Source organism: Bufo bufo, chromosome 1, assembly GCF_905171765.1.
Source record: "Bufo bufo chromosome 1, aBufBuf1.1, whole genome shotgun sequence".
Classification (NCBI taxonomy): domain Eukaryota; kingdom Metazoa; phylum Chordata; class Amphibia; order Anura; family Bufonidae; genus Bufo; species Bufo bufo.
Window position 1 is genome coordinate 286,802,026 of NC_053389.1, and position 16,201 is coordinate 286,818,226.

Genomic DNA, 16,201 nt, shown 5'->3' on the forward strand with positions numbered 1-16,201 from the left:
CCAACCCCAGCACATTAGTTTGCTAATTCCAGATGTATGAAACGCAGGCCTAACTGTATCTAGTATATTGAACGCCAGATAAACTAACTTGGCCTTTTTTAAATAAAAAAAAAATTCCCTCACTGGAATACTTTCAGTCTTTTGACTGTATGCATTACAGATGGAATGACTGTTATATGTGAGTACCGCTTTCTTTGACAGATTCTAGTATGGGTACATATATGTTTTCCCAACCCCAGCACATTAGTTTGCTAATTCCAGATGTATGAAACGCAGGCCTAACTGTATCTAGTATATTGAACGCCAGATAAACTAACTTGGCCTTTTTTAAATAAAAAAAATTCCCTCACTGGAATACTTTCAGTCTTTTGACTGTATGGATTACAGATGGAATGACTGTTATATGTGAGTACCGCTTTCTTTGACAGATTCTAGTATGGGTACATATATGTTTTCCCAACCCCAGCACATTAGTTTGCTAATTCCAGATGTATGAAACGCAGGCCTAACTGTATCTAGTATATTGAACGCCAGATAAACTAACTTGGCCTTTTTTAAATAAAATAAAAATTCCCTCACTGGAATACTTTCAGTCTTTTGACTGTATGGATTACAGATGGAATGACTGTTATATGTGAGTACCGCTTTCTTTGACAGATTCTAGTATGGGTACATATATGTTTTCCCAACCCCAGCACATTAGTTTGCTAATTCCAGATGTATGAAACGCAGGCCTAACTGTATCTAGTATATTGAACGCCAGATAAACTAACTTGGCCTTTTTTAAATAAAAAAAAAATTCCCTCACTGGAATACTTTCAGTCTTTTGACTGTATGGATTACAGATGGAATGACTGTTATATGTGAGTACCGCTTTCTTTGACAGATTCTAGTATGGGTACATATATGTTTTCCCAACCCCAGCACATTAGTTTGCTAATTCCAGATGTATGAAACGCAGGCCTAACTGTATCTAGTATATTGAACGCCAGATAAACTAACTTGGCCTTTTTTAAATAAAAAAAATTCCCTCACTGGAATACTTTCAGTCTTTTGACTGTATGGATTACAGATGGAATGACTGTTATATGTGAGTACCGCTTTCTTTGACAGATTCTAGTATGGGTACATATATGTTTTCCCAACCCCAGCACATTAGTTTGCTAATTCCAGATGTATGAAACGCAGGCCTAACTGTATCTAGTATATTGAACGCCAGATAAACTAACTTGGCCTTTTTTAAATAAAAAAAATTCCCTCACTGGAATACTTTCAGTCTTTTGACTGTATGGATTACAGATGGAATGACTGTTATATGTGAGTACCGCTTTCTTTGACAGATTCTAGTATGGGTACATATATGTTTTCCCAACCCCAGCACATTAGTTTGCTAATTCCAGATGTATGAAACGCAGGCCTAACTGTATCTAGTATATTGAACGCCAGATAAACTAACTTGGCCTTTTTTAAATAAAAAAAAAATTCCCTCACTGGAATACTTTATGGCTTTTCACTGTATGGATTACAGGTGGACTGGTATTAGTAGGGGTGACACAAGCACACCCAAGTCCCTGATGTAGGATTTCTATGGCACAGACCACTATTACAAGTGATTAATGGACGTTGGGAGAGATTGTGCTGCAGCACTAGTCCCAAGATGGCCGCCGCCTATCAGCCCAGTAACATGTGCCACAAAATGGTCTGCACAACCTTTAAAAAAAATAGCCTTGGACTGTGCTGCTAAATCGCTATTGGTCTGAATCCCAGGTGTAGATGTCTGACTTGTTTGGAGCTTTGGAATGCACACTGTGGCAGCTTCTGCTGCAGCACTACAAGTCGCAAAATGGCGGCCGGCGGTCAGCCCAGGTACATGTGGATGGAAAAATCACTCTGGCCACTCTAAAAATAGCCAATTTCTATCAAAAAAGCAGCTCAGCTGCAGTTGTTCAGATGAATCACAGGTGGAGGAGAGAAATTTGCTTCCAGTTATTCAATTATCCCTGCCTAATCTCGCCCTAACGTCGCAGCAGCAACCTCTCCCTATGCTTCAATCAGCAGAGTGACGTGCAGCGCAACGTGACCCAAGCTTATATAGAGGCTGGGTCACATGCTGCACTGGCCAATCACAGCCATGCCAATAGTAGGCAAGGCTGTGATGGCCTCTTGGGGCAAGTAGTATGACGCTTGTTGATTGGCTGCTTTGCAGCCTTTCAAAATGCGCCAAAATACATGCCGAACGACGAACCCGAACCCGAACTTTTACGAAAAAGTTTGGGTTCGGGTCCGTGTCACGAACACCCCAAAATTCGGTACGGACCCGAACTATGCTCGAACTGTTCGCTCAACACTATATATACCTCCTCCCCCTTCTTAGTTTCTAAATCCTCCTTTCTCATCCTTCACCTCAACCTCTATTACCTCCCTCTTCATTCTCCTAATCAGCCTTCAACTCCTCTTCTCTCATCCACCTATTACTTCCTCTCCTCCTTAACCCCTTGTCTCTTCCACTACCTTCTAAGCTTCCCATCTCATACTCCTATGTCTTAGACTCTATGTCTCTAAGTAATTAAATATAACAGAAATGCACACTACAGGTACGCCCTGATGTTCTGGTTCTTAAGGACACAGGGCGTACCTGTACGCACGGTGTATTTCCGATCACCGCCGCGCGGCGGGCGGTGATCGGAACAAGGTGCCTGCTCAAATCATTGAGCAGGCACCTTGGCTAAATGCGCGGGGGGGTACCTTGACCCCCCGTGTCGGCGGCTTTTCATGATGCGGGCGGCGGTGCCATCGGGTCCCCATGGGGCTGTAGGGGGGACCCGATGGCATGGAAGGTAGCGCAATGCCTTCCTGAGGCATCGCCGCTGCCTTCCTGTGACGTGCCTGTGAGATCCAGCCCCCTGGATCTCACAGACCGGAAGCTGTATGAGTAATTCACACTGTATTACTCATACAGTTAATGCATTCCAATACAGAAGTATTGGAATGCATTGTAAAGGATTAGACCCCAAAAAGTTGAAATCCCAAAGTGGGACAAAAAATAAAGTGAAAAAAAAGTTGGAAAAAAAAAGTTTCCCTCCAAAAATTTAAAGTTTCAAGTAAAAATAAACAAAAACGTCATTTCCCCCAAATAAAGTTAAAAAAAATTGGTAAAAAGTAGGGAAAAAAAAAAGTTGGCATATTAGGTATTGCCGCGTAAGTATCGACCATCTCTATAAACATTTTACATGACCTAACCCCTCAGATGAACACCGTAAAAAATAAAAACTGTGCTAAATAAACAATTTTTTTGTCACCTTACATCACAAAAAGTACAACAGCAAGCGATTTGTTTCAAAAACGAAATCATTGTGTAAAACTTACATAAATTTAAAAAAAAGTTGTTGAGGGAAGTGTTATATTTAAATATATATGTATATATGCCCTGACATATATACATGTATATTGGCTCTTGTCCATAGGCCCGTCCAGGTGGGACCTGTGGGTATACATGGAGATGTATGTAGGCCCACTTGGCGGCATACATCTCTATGTATATATATATATATATATATATATGTATATACATGTATATTGATGGGCTTATTGTTTTACCTATGTGTGTGTATATGTATATTTATGGATGTGCCCCAAAAATCCATGAATATATATATATATATATACATATAAATATATCTCCCCCCCAGTAGATTGATGTGTGTGTGTGTGTGTATATATATATATATATGTGTATGGATGTGCTCCAAGCATCCATACACATATAGTATAAGGACAAGATGTGCCCCCCCTCCTCCTGCATCCCTGCAGGGGATGAGAAGGTCACCAGATGGCTGGACAATTATGTCCAGACTCTGATGACCTCAAAAGGCATAGGATCAATAGAGATCCGATGCCTTTTGGTATTTAACTATCCCCAGCTGCTGGGGATAGTTAAAATAACAGAGAGAGGGAAACAAACGTCCCTCCCTCTGTTATCTGCATACCTCCGGCGCGATAATTATCGCGCCGCAGGGTATGCAGATGCGCTACAGGCGGAGGATCAAAGGAACCCTCCGCCTGCAAGCGCGCTCTGGGATGCGCGGGCCGGCGCGGTGACGTCATATCACCCAGCCGGCCCACGTGTTCCGGCCGGCGGCACGCATGCGCGCCACAGGACGGGCTCCTTCGTGAGCCAGCGCCGCCAAACTTAAATAGTCCGGCGGCGCTACGCTGAGGCACTTTTGGAAACGAGCCCCAGCCGGAGAGGATCATCCCTGGACAAACGACCCCCCCTGGACTACGAGCATAAGACCCTAAGTATCATTAACCCCTGTTATTCCCTATACCACCAACGATATTATTAACCCTTACTCCCCCCATACAATCAACCCTTACTCCCCCTATACCACCAACGCCTCCCATACAACCAACCCTTACTCCCCCTATACCACCAACGAACCCCCCCTGGACCCTTGATACACCCCTAATCCCCTTATAACCCTGGTTCAACTCATTACCTTCCCTTACAACGCATCATACCCCTAATCCCCCTATAACCCTTACCTTCCCCTGTATCTCATATACCCTCACCCCCTGAACCCTTGGTTACCCTTACCTTCTCCTGCCCTGAGTTCCCCTATACTCCTAATATCCCCTGTGTCCCCCCAGGATTGTAGATCTCTCATATGCCCTGATACACTGGTGTTGCCCCTGTGCCTTTACCCCCTTCACGGCTGCCCTGCTTACCCTAGCAGTAACAGTGTCCGTAATAACCCCTGGTTATTCCCCGTAGGGATAGTATATTGTCAGGATTGGGTGGGCTGCTGGTAAAGTGTATGTATGTGTATTATTGCAATTGTAGTTAGATTTTGGGGAGGACTTGGGGCTGTGTTAGCGTGTATTAGTGTGTTGTTAAAGTGTGTGTACTTATATTGCTGTGTGCTGTTATAAACATATATATTCCTTTGTAGTAGTAAGGCGCCGCAGCAATAGTTGTAGTGTATTGTTGGTACTGTATTATTAGTGTATTACATGTGTTATGTTCTGTAAGGATTAATAAATACTGTGTTATTTATACCTATTGTGTAACGTGTGGTTACTAGCGGTAGTTAGTAAGGCGCATGCAGCTAGTTTAGTGATTAGCGTAAGGCAATCAGTAGTGATTTGTTGTTGATATAGGCATAAATAAGCGGAGACATCACTAGATGACTCACGCCTATTTATGAATATTAATTAGTGAGATTTACATAAATATCAATAATTAATACTGCCTTTAACAAAAGTATACAAATTAGGTATCGCCGCATCTGTATCGACCGGCTGTATAAAAATACCACATGATCTAACCCCTCAGGTGAACACCGTAAAAAATAAAAACGGTGTAAAAAAACAAAACATTTTTTGTTATCTTACATCACAAAAAGTGTAATAGCTAGCGATCAAAAAGTCATATGCACCCCAAAATAATGCCAATCAAACCGTCATCTCATCCTGCAAAAAATGTGACCCTACCTAAGATAATTGCCCAAAAACTGAAAAAACAATGGCTCTCAGACTATGGAAAAACTAAAACATGATTTTTTTTGTTTTAAAAAAATGAAATCATTGTGTAAAACTTACATAAATAAAAAAATTGTATACATATTAGGTATCGCCGCGTCCGTGACAACTTGCTTTATAAAAATACCACATGATCTAACCTGTCAGATGAATGTTGTAAATAACAAAAAAAAAAAACTGTGCCAAAACAGCTATTTCTTGTTACTTTGCCTCACAAAAAGTGTAATATAGAGGAACCAAAAATCATATGTACCCTAAACTAGTGCGAACGAAGCTTCCACCCTATCCCGTAGTTTCTAAAATGGGGTCACTTTTTTGGAGTTTCTACTCTAGGGGTGTATCAGGTGGGCTTCAAATGGGACATGGTGTCAATAAAACCAGTCCAGCAAAATCTGCCTTCCAAAAACCGTATGGCATTCCTTTCCTTCTGCGTCCTGCCGTGTGCCCGTACAGCAGTTTATGACCACATATGGGGTGTTTCTGTAAACTACAGAATCAGGGCCATAAATATTGAGTTTTGTTTGGCTGTTAACCCTTGCTTTGTAACTGGAAAAAAAAATATTAAAATGGAAAATCTGCCAAAAAAGTGAAATTTGAAATTGTATCTCTATTTTCCATTAATTCTTGTGGAACACCTAAAGGGTTAACGACATTTGTAAAATCAGTTTTGAATACCTTGAGGGGTGTAGTTTCTTAGATGGGTCACTTTTAGTTTCAATAGTTTTTTATTTTATCAGCACCATGAGACAAAAGACAATGGATCAACTAAACGTGGTCGCAGCCACATAAGAGATATGGGTATAAATGAACAAAGACAGCAAAACTGTGGTCGCAGCCACTATTGAGTTATATCGTTTGCTACTGGTATATCCAACAGGTTAGATACAGTAATAGCATATGTTGATTAGAAATGCAATTATAATACCAAGGCATCTGTGCAGATGCAATCCATCCATCGCAGTTGTGAGGCTGATTCAAACCTATAAGTCAAGAACGACTAAACATAAAAATTAACAATGTAGTCACTAAATTAGTGGCCAGCAAACATTTCAAGTTGTAACCAAAACTGTGGTGAGCCACAGAACAAAATAGGGTAGAGTAACAATTAAGAAAAGAAAACAAGAGGGAACGAAGTAGAGGAAGGAGAGGAATCAGAGGAAGAGGGTGAGGGGTATTTCAGTTGTATCTCCGTTGTTTCAATAGTCTCCCAGAAATCCTCTCTCAGGGGGAGTAAAAAGTGCTGTGGATCCACCCACTCCAAGCCGCCTGTCTCAACTTAGTGGGAATAATTGATGTGGGTATAGAGTGTTCATATCTGCAAGTCTGATTAATCTCATGTATGACTTCGGAAATCGAAGGAGGGGCCAGATTTTTCCAATGCCTAGTAATGACCAGTTTGGCGCTAAGCAAAATATGGCCAGTAATATATCTATGCGGGAGAGAGATTTTGTTAATACCAATGAACAACAAGGCTAGCTCTGGGGAGGGGTCTATTCTATACTTTGTTAGAGTGGAAACAAGTTGAAAGACCTTTCCCCAGTATTCAGTGAGGATAGGACAGGACCAGATAATATGAAGCAAGGATCCGCCTCCTCCGCAGTTCCTCCAACAATATTGTGATGTAGTAGGATAGATTATATGAAGTCTCTGGGGGGTAAAGTACCAGTGAAGAATAGTTTTTAAACCAGCTTCATAATGGGTGACACATTTGAAGTTTGATATCATAAATCTTATGGCAGTAATCCATGAATCATCGGGAAAGACTTTATTTAGTTCCCTTTCCCATCTATGGATGGGAGGGGATTTAACAAAAGTAGCTATATCCCCCAGAAGATCATACAGGTGTCTCATATAGTGTCTTTTAAAAAGAGAGGGGAATTGAAATAGTCGCAAGACAAATGAGTTGATCTGAGGATGAGATTGCAGGGTCTTGGATAGGAAATGACGAAGTCTTAAGTATGTATAAAATTCAGAGTGAGGCAAAGCAAAGGTACTTTGAATTGTGGCAAAGGGGAGAATAGATTGGTCTGTCATCACTTTGGAAATAGTGATAATCCCTTTATCTCGCCATGGCGCTAGGTTAATGTCGGGTATGGACAATTCAATAGCACGTGTGGAAGCGATTTTAAATAGCCGGGAAGATGAGTCTTTCGATGTGTTGTGAATGTTGGTCCAAAGGGCACTGACATGTGATATTGTAAGGAAAGGATGTGCGGGGGGGCAGGGCCCCATAACAGATGGATCAAGTAATCACTAACCGGGACCTGTTTCAATACATAGGATTCAATCTGCTGCCACGCTTTTTCATTGTTGGACGCCCACCATTCTCTAGCAAAGGAAAGGCCTATTGCTATATAATAATCTTTAATGTCGGGGAGACCTGCTCCACCAGCACATTTCCTCCTGGTTAGGAGTTCACGAGCCACTTTAGGTTTAGCTTGTCCCCAAATATATTTTCCCAGCAACGCTTGTGCTTTTTGAAAGAATGCAGCTGGGATCGGGATTGGAAGGGCCCGAAAAATGAAAATCATTTTCGGTAAGGTCATCATCTGGAAGGATGCTATCCTGCCCACCCAAGAGACCGTTTGCATAGAGAAGCTCGCGAAGTCTGTAGACAGGGTGGTAAGCAGGGGAACATAGTTCCTCGTGTAGAGCTGAGAACAGGGAGATGGGTCACTTTTATGGAGTTTCTACTCTAGGGGTGCATCAGGGGGGCTTTAAATGGGACATGGTGTCAAAAAAAACAGTCCAGCAAAATCTGCCTTCCAAAAACTGTATGGCATTCCTTTCCTTCTGCGTCCTGCCGTGTGCCCGTACAGCAGTTTACGACCACATATTGGGTGTTTCTGTAAACTACAGAATCAGGGCCATAAATATTGAGTTTTGTTTGGCTGTTAACTCTTGCTTTGTAACTGGAAAAAATATATTAAAATGGAAAATCTGCCAAAAAAGTGAAATTTTGAAATTGTATCTCTATATTCAATGAATTCTTGTGGAACACCTAAAGGGTTAACGACGTTTGTAAAATCAGTTTTGAATACCGTGAGGGGTGTAGTTTCTAGAATGGGGTCATTTGTGGGTGGTTACTATTATGTAAGCCTCACAAAGTGACTTCAGACCTGGACTGGTCCTTAAAAAGTTGGTTTTTGAAAATTTCTGAGAAATTTCAAGATTTACTTCTAAACTTCTAAGCCTTGTAACGTCCCCCAAATATAAAATGTCATTCCCAAAATGATCCTAACATGAAGTAGACATATGGGAAATGTAAAGTAATAACTATTTTTGTAGGTATTAATATGTATTATAGAAGTAGAGAAATTGAAACTTGGAAATAAAATGTAAGAGACAATTTTTTTTATTGTTTAACCCGTCTACTAGGTATAGCAGTGGTACTTCACACCCCAAAATTGTTGAATTTCAACTGAAAATGTAACTGACAAATATATATATATATATTTTTAACCGGCCTACTAGGTATAGCAGTGGTACTATACACCCAAAAATTAATTAACTTCACCAGAAAATGTTAATGACAATTTTTTATTTTTTTTAACCGTCATACTAGGAATAGCAGTGGTACTATACACCCAAAAATTGGTGAATTTCACCAGAAAATGTTAATGACAATTTTTTTATTAATTTTTAACCGTCATACTAGGTATAGCAGTGGTACTTTACACCCAAAAATTGGTGAATTTCACCAGAAAATGTTAATGACAATTTTATTTTATTTTTTAACCGGCCTACTAGGTAAAGCATTGGCACATCACACCCAAAAATTTGTGAATTTCACCATAAAATGTAAGAGACCAATTTTTTTTATTGTTTAACCTGTCTACTAGGTATAGCAGTGGTACTTCAAACCCAAAATTTTTTGAATTTCAACTGCAAATGTAACTGACAAATATATATTTTTTGTTAACCGGCCTACTAGGTATAGCAGTGGTACTATACACCCAAAAATTGGTTAATTTCACCAGAAAATGTAAATGACAAAGTAGTAAAATGATATAAAATAAAACACATAAGAAAAAAAAAATGGATTTATGAGGTGGAGTTACATATGGAGTAGGAGTTTGAGGAGGCGGTGGACGTAGCGGAGTACAATGGAAGCGGCGGTGGAGGAGGACGAGATAGCCAACACTGGTTTTTGGTTTTAATTTATTTTTGTAAAATTAAGGTACACTCCAAAAGAGTGTGAAATATCCAAAATACAAACATGAGCAATTGCGCTGCAGTATAACAATGGCTGCTTAGTGCCGGTATACATGTCTATTCTGCACAAGGTACGGACAAATCCTGAGGGATCCATGCCTTGTTCATATTAATAAACGTGAGCTTGTCCACATTGGCTGTGGACAGGCGGCTGCGCTTGTCTGTGATGACGCCCCCTGCCGTGCTAAACACACGTTCAGATAATACACTGGCTGCAGGACAGGCCAGCACCTCCAAGGTATAAAGGGCAAACTCAGGCCATGTGCCCAATTTGGAGACCCAGAAGTTGAAGGGGGCAGACCCGTCATTCAGTACGTGTAGGCGTGTGCACACATACTGCTCCACCATATTGGTGAAATGTTGCCTCCTGCTAAGACGTTCCATATTAGCTGGTGATGCTGGTTGTTGTGGCGTGCTGACAAAGCTTTTCCACATTTCGGCTAGCCCTGCCTTCTGAGGTGCTGGTGGTGCCCCAGCTGTGTTGGCGACCTCTTCCTCGTCCTCTGCCTTCATCTTGTGCTTCCACTGTGCCCCCGCTGTTAGGTGGGAATGCCACCAGCAGCGCGTCTACCAGCGTGCGCTTGTACTCGCGCATCTTACGATCACGCTCAAGTGACGGAATTAAGGATGGTATGTTGTCCTTGTAACGGGGATCCAGCAGCGTGGCCACCCAGTAATCAGGACAATTTAGAATGTGGGCAACTCGGTGGTCGTTGCGGAGACACTGCATCATGTAATCGCTCATGTGTGCCAGGCTGCCCAGAGGCAACGAAAAGCTTTCCTCTGTGGAAGGTGTATCGTCTGTGTCCTCTGTATCACCCCATCCACGCACCAGTGATGGCCATGAGCTTGTCTGGGTGCCACCCTGCTGTGAACATGGTTCCTCCGCCATCTCCACCTCCTCCAGAACTGTGCCCTGGCTGGACTATTGTGTACCTTGGGTTTGTGGGTGCAGGAACCCACCCTCGGAGCCACTTGGGAATGACTGGCCGGAAACCCTACGAAATGATCCCTCTTCCTCCTCCTGTGCCACATCCTCTTCAATCATCGCCAGGAGCGTTTTTTCAAGGAGGCATAGAAGTGGCATAGTAACGCTGAGAACGGCGTTATCGGCACTGGCCATGTTGGTGGAGTACTCGTTGTGGGCATGTCGCATATGAGGCGGTGAGCGGAAAGGCCGAAGTTACGCTGCAGCGCTGACAGGCGAGCAGCAGCAGGGTGAGAACGCCGAAAGCGCGCACAGACGGCCCGCACTTTATGCAGCAGCTCTGACATGTCGGGGTAATTTTTAAGGAATCTCTGCACCACCAAATTCAGCACATGCGCCAGGCAAGGGATGTGCGTCAAACTGGCTAGTCCCAGAGCTGCTACGAGATTTCGCCCATTATCGCACACCACCAGGCCGGGCTTGAGGCTGACTGGCACAAACCACTCATCGGTCTGTTGTTCAAGGCCCGTCCACAGCTCCTGCGCGGTGTGTGGTTTGTCCCCCAAACAGATAAGTTTTAAAACTGCCTGCTGTTGTTTACCCCTGGCTGTGCTGAAGTTGGTGGTGAAGGTGTTACGCTGACCGGATGAGGAGCTAGTAGAGGATGAGGAAGCAGAGTAGGAGGAGGAAGCAACAGGAGGCAAACTGAAGCGCCCTGAAATCCTTGGTGGTGGAAGGACATGCGCCAAACTGCTATCCGCCTCAGGCCCAGCCGCCACTGCATTTACCCAGTGTGCTGTTATGGAGATATAACGGCCCTGACCGTGCTTACTGGTCCACGTATCCATAGTCAGGTGCACCTTGCCACAGATGGCGTCGCGCAGTGCACACCTGATTTTGTCTCCTACTTGGTTATGCAGGGAAGGGATGGCTCGCCTTGAAAAGTAGTGGCGGCTGGGCACGACGTACTGTGGGACAGCCACCGCCATAAGGCCTTTAAAACTATCCGTCTCCACCAGATGAATGACAGCATTTCAAAGGCCAGTAATTTAGAAATGCTGGCATTCAGGGTTAGGGAGGGTACTTCCTCTCCAGCGTTTGGGATATGGAGAGCTGAACGCTTCTGTGGGACATTGTGGAGATGCTTAGTGACCCAGGTGTTGGTGTTGCTGGCAGATCCTCTGTTTGCGGGGTGCCAGGTGGCACTGTCACTCCAGAGGTGGATGAAGAGGCCGCGACTGCAGCAGAAGAGGAAGCAGGAGGAGCCAGAGACCTTTCTTGGTTTTTGAGGTGTCTACTCCACTGCAGCTCGTGCTTTGCACTTAAATGCCTGGTCATGCAGGTTGTGCTCAGGTTGAGAACGTTTATGCATCGCTTCAGGCTCTGATTGCACAGAGTGCAAACCACTCGTGTCTTGTCATCAGCACATTGTCTGAAGAACTGCCACGCCAGGGAACTCCTTGGAGCTGGCTTTGGTGTGCTCCGTCCCTTGCTACGGTGGGCAGTAGGAGGCATACTGTCTAGAGGACGTCTGCTCCGCTTTTGCACCCTGCTCCCTCTTCTGCTGTGCTGGTGGCTCTGTGCGACCACTGCCTCTTCCTTCGAACTACATAGGTCACTCGCATGACCTTGATTCCATGTGGGGTCAAGGACCTCATCGTCCTCCACATCATCTTCCACCCAGTCTTCACCCCTGCCTTCCTTGTCGGTCTGCACTAGGGCTGAAACGATTCATCGATTTAATCTATGTAATCGAGGCAAAGAAATCCTCGATGCAGTTTTTCTGCATCGAGGATTCGTTTAAATCACATGACCACGGAGCGTGAGTGAAATTAAGCTTCTCACTCACCGCTACGTGGCCTCCCGTCGGCACCGCGCTGCAGGACCTTGCGTTCACACATCGTCAGCGTGCTGGCTGACGCTGTGTGTGACGTCAGGTCCCCAGTGCATGCTGGGATGAAGACGCGTCTCCTGCGGACTCCGTGTGTCGGCGCACTCGGCACTGAAAGGTAAGTATAAAGTTAGCAGAGGCGCGGGGGGGCTGGTAAATTGGTGGCACCTGTGATTTGGCATGGGCAGGGGAAAACGGGGGCATCTGTGATTTGGCATGGGGAAATGTGGGCAGCTGTGGTTTGGCATGTATAAAGTTATTGGCGTTAGAGGGGTTAATGGGAGCACCTATGATTTGCCATGTATAAAAGTATTGGGGGGAGGGGAAGAGGGGTTAATGGGGGCACCTGTGATTAGGCACTCGGAAGGTTGATCTGGGGGAGTGGGTGACATGGTGGATGGCATAGGAGGCACTGGGGAAGGGGGACATCATGGCAATCTGGATGGCATGAAGGGGCTGATGGCAGTGCCATCATGGGGGAACTAGGGGACATGGCATGGAGGGGCTGCTGATCTGATGGCACTGGGGGAGTGGGGGACATGGGGAATGGCATGGAGGCACTGGGGAAGGGGGATATCATGGCAATCTGGATGGAGGGGCTGATGGCAGTGCCATCATGGAGGCACTGGGGAACATGGCATGGAGGGGCTGCTGAACTGATGGCACTGGGAAAGGGGGACATTTTTATAAAGCAATACATTATTTTAAGAATGTTTTTCTTATTAGATTACTCGATTAATCGTAAAAAATAATTGATAGAATACTTGATTACTTAAATAATCGTTTACTGCAGCCCTAGTCTGCACCCTTTCAAAAGCACCAGCAGTTGGCACCTGTGTTTCGTCATCATCCGAGACGTGCTGCGATGGTCCTCCCATGTACTCATCTTGAAAGATAAGTGGTTGGGCATCGGTGCACTCAATCTCTTCCACTTCTGGGGCAGGGCTAGGTGGATGTCCCTGGGAAACCCTGCTAACAGAGTCATCAAAAAGCAGAAGAGACTGCTGCATGACTTGGGGCTCAGACTGCTTGGCTGATTTGCAAGGGGGTGAGGTGAAAGACTGATGGACATCGGCTGCAGGTGCCAACTGTGGTCTTTCAGCAGGAGACTTGGTGGGAGACAATGTGAAGGAACTGGATCCACTGTCAGCAACCCAATCTACTATCGGCTATACTTTTTCACGCCTCACCATTCGTAGAGCAGCATTAGGCCCGACCAAATACCGCTGTAGGTTTTGTCGCCTACTCGCAGCTGAGGAAGGGATTTCACTTGTGCATGTAGCTGGCACAGATTGACCACGTCCTCTCCCTGCAACAGGAGCTCCACCAGCAGCACCACGACCTGGGCCACGTCCCTTATTTGACGCTCTCCTCATATTTTTTAAATTTAGGATCTTGCCCTAAATGGGTGTTTAATTAATAGTAGAATAGAACGACAGTATATAAAGTGTGTATCTCCCACGCCCTGAACCAGACTAGGCCTCAATAAAATATTTTTTTGCCCCAGATGGCTGTATTTCAAATGCCTAATTCAAAACTCTGTATGTAGAGGTGGTATCTCACAGGCCCTGAACCAGTGTAGGCCTGCAGTAAATATATCTTTGCACAAAATGGCTGTATTTCAAATGCCTAATTCAAACCCCTGTATGTAGAGGTAGTATCTCACAGGCCCTGAACCAGTGTAGGCCTGCAGTAAATAAATCTTTGCACAAAATGGCTGTATTTCAAATGGCAGTATTTCAAATGCCTAATTCAAACCCCTGTATGTAGAGGTAGTATCTCACAGTCCCTGAACCAGTGTAGGCCTGCAGTAAATATATCTTTGCACAAAATAGCTGTATTTCAAATGGCTGTATTTCAAATGCCTAATTCAAACCTCTGTATGTAGAGGGGGTATCTCACAGGGCCTGAACCTCTGTAGGCCTGCTGTAAATATATCTTTGCCCAAAATAGCTGTATTTCAAATGGCTGTATTTCAAATGGCTAATTCAAACCCCTGTATGTAGAGGGGGTATCTCACAGGGCCTGAACCAGTGTAGGCCTGAATTCAATATTGGTGCACCAAATGGCGGTATTTAAAATCTCTGAATGTAACCCTAATGTATTAAGAGTGTATCTGAAAATGACATCTGCATCAAAGGCTGACAGCTAAATTTTTTGTGCCCAAATGAGTGTTTGTTTAACCGCCTCCGGACCGCCTAACGCAGGATCGCGTTCCGGAGGCGGCAGCCCTGCGCACAGTCACGCATATATGCGTCATCTCGCGAGACGCGAGATTTCCTGTGAACGCGCGCACACAGGCGCGCGCGTACACAGGATCGGAAGGTAAGCGAGTGGATCTCCAGCCTGCCAGCGGCGATCGTTCGCTGGCAGGCCGGAGATGTGATTTTTTTAACCCCTAACAGGTATATTAGACGCTGTTTTGATAACAGCGTCTAATATACCTGCTACCTGGTCCTCTGGTGGTCCCTTTTGTTTGGATCGACCACCAGAGGACACAGGTAGCTCAGTAATAAGTAGCACCAAGCACCACACTACACTACACCCCCCTGTCACTTATTAACCCCTTATTAACCCCTGATCACCCCATATAGACTCCCTGATCACCCCCCTGTCATTGATCACCCCCTTGTAAGGCTCCATTCAGACGTCTGTATGATTTTTACGGATCCACTGATACATGGATCGGATCCGCAAAACACATACGGACGTCTGAATGGAGCCTTACAGGGGGGTGATCAATGACAGGGGGTGATCACCCCATATAGACTCCCTGATCACCCCCCTGTCATTGATGACCCCCCTGTCATTGATCACCCCCTTGGAAGGCTCCATTCAGACGTCCGTATGATTTTTACGGATCCACTGATACATGGATAGGATCCGCAAAACACATACGGACGTCTGAATGGAGCCTTACAGGGGGGTGATCAATGACAGGGGGGTGATCACCCCATATAGACTCGCTGATCACCCCCCTGTTATTGATCACCCCCCTGTCATTGATCACCCCCCTGTAAGGCTGCATTCAGATGTCCGTATGTTTTTTACGGATCCACGGATACAAGGATCAGATCCGCAAAACACATACGGACATCTGAATGGAGCCTTATAGGGGAGTGATCAATGACAGGGGGGTGATCACCCCATATAGACTCCCTGATCACCCCCCTGTCATTGATCACCCCCCTGTAAGGCTCCATTCAGACATTTTTTTGGCCCAACTTAGCGGCAATTTTTTTTTTTTCTTACAAAGTCTCATATTCCACTAACTTGTGTCAAAAAATAAAATCTCACATGAACTCACCATACCCCTCACGGAATCCAAATGCGTAAGAAGACACCCCAAGGTATTCCGTGAGGGGCATATTGAGTCCATGAAAGATTGAAATTTTTGTCCCAAGTTAGCGGAAAGGGAGACTTTGTGAGAAAAAAAATAAAATCTATTTCCGCTAACTTGTGCCAAAAAAAAAAAAATCTATGAACTCGCCATGTCCCTCATTGAATACCTTGGGGTGTCTTCTTTCAAAAATGGGGTCACATGTGGGGTATTTATACTGCCCTGGCATTTTAGGGGCCCTAAAGCGTGAGAAGAAGTCTGGGATCCAAATGTCTAAAAATGCCCT